We start from the raw sequence: 6,870 nt of genomic DNA on the forward strand, positions 1-6,870 counted from the left end.
TGGAGAAACATGGTCGGCCCCCGAGTAGGGCTAACCCTAAATTTTGGGGTTAGAGGCAGAACCTTAAAACTATCCCACGCCCCCCTTTTATTTTCGCGCTAACTGTTTTTAACACAGTATAAATTAGGAGCTTATAAAACCCATGAAACTATAAGAATAAAAAAAAATTTAAAAAATTTTCGACTTTTTTGTTTGAAAATTAATGCGCCTGTCTTTGAAAATCTTTACGCATGACCCCCCTAAATTTTTTGGCGTAATGTCATAAAAAGGAAGGAAACAGTTCATAAAGGGCCCTATTTGAAATTTAAACAGCACAGAGCTGTTTTTCGTACTTTTTTTTTTGGGTTGAAACCCAAAAACAAATAAAAATGATCTTTTCACAGTTTCCACCTTTTTTATATTTTGTAAAAAATTTAATTTTTTATTTTCAATGCTAATTTATTTAAACCGGAAAAAAAATTTTGTCGCCAGAGGCTGCATAATATGATTTTATTCAACTCGTTCAATAATTTTAGTATTAAACCTACACTCATTCAATATCCTCTATATAGCAAAGCGATTACTGCATATGGTTCAAACGGTACCTGAATTATTAGACAGAAGCTCGACATGTTACAGTTCAATCAAAGATTATAATAATAATATCAACAAAAAATTACACTTACAAGTTAAAACCACTTTTGCTTTATTAAATCATACTTGCATTTCCTGGTGGTTTACTGTGTATAACTTATCTGGTTTCTTTGTTTGTGACTTCTGTAGTATTTCGATATTTATTTTTTGTCTGTACTTTAATTACTGCAATTTTCTACGCTATTACAAAAAAATGTAACAAATATCCTTTATCGTCAATGCTTTAAAAATCCTGGTCTTAAACATAAGAATAAATTTAAACTATATTAACACCTAGTGTATTATAATTCAAGGTTATTTACAAACCATTATATTTCCATTCTTTAGGAATAAAAGACATAAAGATATAAAGTAACAACTCTTTACATTTGAATAATCACATCGCTGAATTAGCACAAACGTTGTACAAGTTTCTCGTATTTGTTGAATTCCATGTTTAAATATTAAATAATGGATTTAAAAAGAATGTTATATATAGTGGTTTACGTGATTGGAATTATTTTCACGATTGTTGGAATTGTGTTTGACTGGTTTAATTTTTCAGAACTTCGACGACATCAGCAAAAGATTGAGAAAACTCAAATCAAAAGTTGTGACACTGACGTTAAAGTTTATCCCTGGATCTATATGGCTTTTGTAATAGGAAAAATGCTTTCTGCTGTCCTAGAAAATGTCTTTAATGGTATAAGTCTTCGCATCTACAGAAATAAACTGATCGTTTACGCACGTTTATTAAATTAAAAGCCTTTTTCTTCGCATTATTTCAATGCCCGGATTTCTTACTGGGTTTAATTTTCCCCTTTTAATGTACAGCCCCGAGGGGGCTAATGTTTTTATGACTTGATCGGAACTTTAAAGACTTTTACAGGTGTTTTTGGGAATGTTGGGTTAAATTTAAGTCTTACGAAAGAAAAATTCTCCCTATTTAAGTGGCAAGACCCGTTGTGGAAAAATGAAAATTTTCCCCTACAGTCCCTTTTTTTTCTGTCCTTTTAGATTTTTTTTTATCGTTTGACTCTTGCAAAACCTATTACTTTATTTCACTGGAAAAAAAAGGATGAAAGTGACAATGATGGTGGGGTAACTGCAAAAAATGATAGGATTTAAACTCCAATGAAATGGGGCAAATTGCACTGTGAGATTTAAAGGTTTTACCAATACAAACACTGAGTTTGTGATGGGCTCTAAGGATATATTCATTATCAATAAACTTAAACTGCAAACTGAAGTAATGTTACTGTAGTTGAAATAAACATATTACTACTTCTTCGGAGACAACTTAATGTTTGGCATGTATTCATTCCGGAAATCATAATCGAGTATCTGTGAAGTATAAATTACTAGTGGTTTACAATATTGTGTAGATGTTTTATGTTTAAATGTCGGTTGCTGTAACAATGCTATTGAAGAAAGCCATTTACGATGAAGATTTGGGACATTTCAATATAATCAACAGTGTACTTGTTACAATCAATATCTAATATTATAAAGATATTAAACAATGTGGAAGTAAATTAATATAACAGTTTGTAAAAATACACTGTTTTTGAAGATGTTTAATTTGGACCAGACAAAGACATGTCAATTATCGATGGAAGTTACAGAAAACTTTCGTTATCTCTTTTAGTCGTAGAGATCTTCAACAAATGTCGAGATAACGAAATGCCGAGATAAAGACATAAGGATTTGAACCAGACAGGAAATGATTTTAACAAAAGACATGTATTATGAATAAAACTAAAAATCAATTTGATGACGTAATATGATATGACAGGAAACATATGATACTACAAGAAAGAAAAAATAAAGCAGGTGTCTCATAAAGGGGATATTAATGGTATACAAACATCCTGGAATAATTGTGTGTTTCTAAAAAACTAAAATAAATATATGTATTCAGTAAAAATTGTTTATTTGATACATAATAACACCGAAACATACAGGACCTTTACGATGTACGGTTATGTGCGATTAAAGTACTGATTTCCGATATTTCTACTGCGTAAAATAGAGAAAATAACAATTCCTACGGCAAAACTGAAAATGTTGCAGGCTCGGTTTGATTGAGCATGTTCATGGACGGTATTGTCAAGTGCAAACTACCGTCCACGCCCCCTGGCACCGGCTTAAGCAGAATTCAACATTTAACATGAACTGGTACAATTTTTAAACATCCGCAGATGTGTTCATATGGCAGTTATCATGGAACCTTCAATGTGACACGTAAGTGCCATTCCATGAAAAGCAGCTTATAGTCCTCAAGTAAAAAAATGCGTGTCCCATAAACGAAAAAACAATGGGTAACTAACTTAGTAAGGACTCTTTTTGCATATTTTGAAATCCTTTTTTGGATAAGTTACGATAAAGTCATAGCCAATTTTTTCAAATGAAATGCATATATTTTACTGGTTACTTATAATGCGTATAAACATTTGCAGTACATATTTTACATATTCTCGGATGTTTGGAAATTGTTTTAGAATATACATATATAACATTTCATTGGTGTTTCATCCCCATTAAAATACGGATTTTAAAAGTATACGTCAGAATTTTGAAAAAAAAACAAAAAAAAACCGTTATTTTAAAAAATATGTTTGTAAATTTTTTGTACATGTTGATGTTAAAAGGGTTTTCGCGGTGCCCCCAAAAAAAAAGCAGTTTTTTCTAACTGGATGGAATAATATTTCTATATCCGTTGCTTAAAAAATACGATCTCCTTGGACAATGATAAACAAACGTGTTTTACATACGTACTGATAAATTATGTGTCATTTTCATTGCTGTAAAAATAACGCTGCTTCTTTAGAATTTAGAGTTTCTACAGGATGTCGGACATCTGGATGTATACCTCTATATTTCAAAATAGATGAATATGAATCATCAAGTGACACCAACGTTCACGGAAAATAGTATCCAAAATTACTCATATAATTTGACATCTATATTTAATGTGAATAAATAGATATGACAACTATTTCTGAATGCCAATATTAAATTGTTTTTTATAAATGGAAATCCTTTTGTGTAATCTTAATAATGTAGACAAAAATCCATTTTTACTGAAAGTCTATCTGTGTAGTGGCTTGGGCGATAGCTTGCAAAGTACCGTCCATGATAGATAGACTCAGTCAAACCAAGCCTGCAATATTTTCTTTTTCACAGGTTTGGGGATTCGCTTTTTCTCTTTTATTTTAAAACGTAGTACGTCGTGCCTGAACCCTATAAGTCTTGAGATGTCAACATAATAAATTGGCCAGAGCCTCCTGTGATATCTTTTGAACGTAAAATAACACAGACAATAATTTTAATTGATTTAGATCTTTAGATTTTACTAGAGTTATGATGATTAAAAATTTTCATGATCCCAGTGGGGTTTTTTCTGTATGCAAATGTTGACGGATAGTTTAAAAGTTACACAAACAGAAGTAATTTCATTGATAATAACCTTTAAATCAGAGCAAGATAAGCGAAAGAATACCTTTACTTTCTTCTTTAAAGCGGCACGCCACCAGATTCATGCTTATTTTCATGAAAATTTTGAAAATATGTTTCAAAGTTTTATTCAGTGAAATAACCAAAAGGAAGCAATTTACACAATATCTATGGCACTTACAACCAACGTAAATTACTAAAAAGAGGACAAAATATGCAAAAAGAGCCCTTACTGCGATAGTAACGCAGTAGAAATATAGTTGTAAATACTGAAAAATCGGTCATTAATCGCGCATAACATGTAAATTATTACTAGAACTTTGAATCTTTACACTTTTCCTAAAATCTTAGTACATTTTTCTCAGGTTTGGTTTTATTGAAATATGTTCGCTCATCTGGAGACGTGCAGCTTTAAACATTTACTACCAAAAGTACTAACGTTTCCGATTGATTGTTTTTTGAGGAGATATTTTTTCCAAAGTATATTTTTGAAGAGGGCATGAATATACCACATTATGGCCCAAAATGATCCAAATACTTTAGGTAATTAAATAAACACTATAATATGAGAGTGCAGATAAAAAAAAACAGAAATCAATGACCAAATTTGATATTGAAAACAAAATATAATGAAAATAATAAAAAGGGATCAACCGCTGCAATAGATGTATAACCGATATTTGCGCATTGAGATATATCAATTAATAAATTTTACATAGTGTTTTACGTACCTTATATCGATCATTGATCTGTATTCAATAAACCTAAATACTACAATTCGAATCCAATCGCATTAATATTAAAGAAAATACATTACTGATTAGATAGTCCTCTTTTGCGGTCCTAGTGATAATCTATGCGGGATTGGTTTTGTACAAATGCAATCATTCAAATCATATGGCAATTTTAAATCATTTGATTCCAATCAAATTTCATGTAATGTATGTTCATTACTTAAACCTGTTTCAAAAAATCTCAACGGTACAAACAGTAAAGGATTGAAATTAATCAAAGTGTATTTGATTAAAGAATAATTAAATTCTCATTTTACAGTGATTCTTTAACACGCTTACCTTATGTTTGTTCAAGGACGATAATGAAAACGTATGTTTATTTTCATTGTCGCATAATTTATGATGATTGACAATGTGGTACAACATGATATATAAGCACTGAATAAGAACATACCACCCTACTTGGGAAGGAAAGATTTGTCTAAAAACTCCTTTGTAGATACATTTTATATTATCTAAAATGCGTGTGTACGAATATATACCTAATTTAGGTTTCGTGCCAAACTTATACCTTTGTTTATTGAGGAAACTCGGTTAGTAGACCGATCATAAAAGTACTTTATCTTTGGGTTCAATTACATAAATTGTTGACTAAGTTGACAAATTTAAAGATAACACCTGTCATAAGATGAATTCAGTGTAAGATCACGTAACTTTCCTAACTAAAACATAACTACATGTATTTTATCCTAAAGTTGTATATTAAATAAATCAAAATATGTATAAAACGGTAACCGTTCTTAATATTAATATACATTAATATAACTACAATGAGAAACACTGACAGCTATCAAACTGTTGGATGGAGTTGGCTGGTATTGCTATGCATGATTTGTTGTCAGGTCATTCTTGGAGGTATTTGCTTATCGGGTGGAATATTTTATATAGAATTCACGAATGCCTTCGTCGAAAAACCCGTGAAAACAGCATGGTTTTGTTCACTTCCTATCACTATGTGGTTTATTTCATGTGGGTTGTTTTTGGTTTTTGCTTTGCTTTGGTTTTACTATCTTTTATATCTTATCTCCAGTGTTTACTTAGGTTGTTTTTTGTTGTTGTTTTTATTTATTTTTATTTTTTTCCCCATTTTTGTTCAATTTTCAAAAAAGGAAATGTTGCTGTTGCAATGTATTTTTTCTTTACTTTTCTCATAAAGGTAAGACAAAAGAACTATTTACATTTGAAATAGTTCTCTTGGATTAACTGATTTAATTTCACATAAAGATACAGTTTTATAACAGTAAATGAAAAGGATTTTAAACAGTTTGAGCTATTAAAACTACAAACTTTTATATTTTTAAAAGCATAGAAAGGTAAGATACTTTGAAATTAATGAAATACCTATGTGTTCCATGTGGAATGTTATGATAATTATAATTAAAATTGTTTAACACACGAAAAATATCTTTCAAAATATAAATGATTTTCACACTATGAAAGGCAAAGTAGACAAATCCAGAATTGATTATATTTTAAATATTCGGAAAACATTTTTCTATAAAAAAATACTATATTGCACCTCTGGGTAGTGTTTTAACAAACCTCTATGGCTACCGCGTACTCTCTTTTGTTGGTGGCATTTCACCACAAGTTTAACATACCTCTTCTTCTCATATAATTTTCTCACAGGTAAGATTTATTATCTTCTTATGCAGTTTCTAGAAACATCTAGGACATTTATTTACTGATTATATGCATTGGAAAATAAGTCAATTGTCACATATTATATTTATTGGGTCGCGGCCATTTGTAAACGAACACAAGTGATTCAGTTCGTCTATTAGATTTGTAATAAGAAGAATACTTAAAAATAAATAAAATAAAAATAAATAGAAACACATATTTAAACAATGTGGGTTACGTGAATAAGCTAGATATTTCATATAAAAATGAGAAAAAAATCCACATTTTCACTTACGGCCATTACAGTTTTTTTTCACTTCTCAAAACAAACAAAAACCCTTTAAATATCTTCCACGATGATTTATAAAGGGTTTTCCTTTCTACT

The sequence above is a fragment of the Ruditapes philippinarum genome, unplaced genomic scaffold (genome assembly GCF_026571515.1).
Source record: "Ruditapes philippinarum isolate M1 unplaced genomic scaffold, ASM2657151v2 ctg2949_1_1_1_1, whole genome shotgun sequence".
Classification (NCBI taxonomy): Eukaryota; Metazoa; Mollusca; class Bivalvia; order Venerida; family Veneridae; genus Ruditapes; species Ruditapes philippinarum.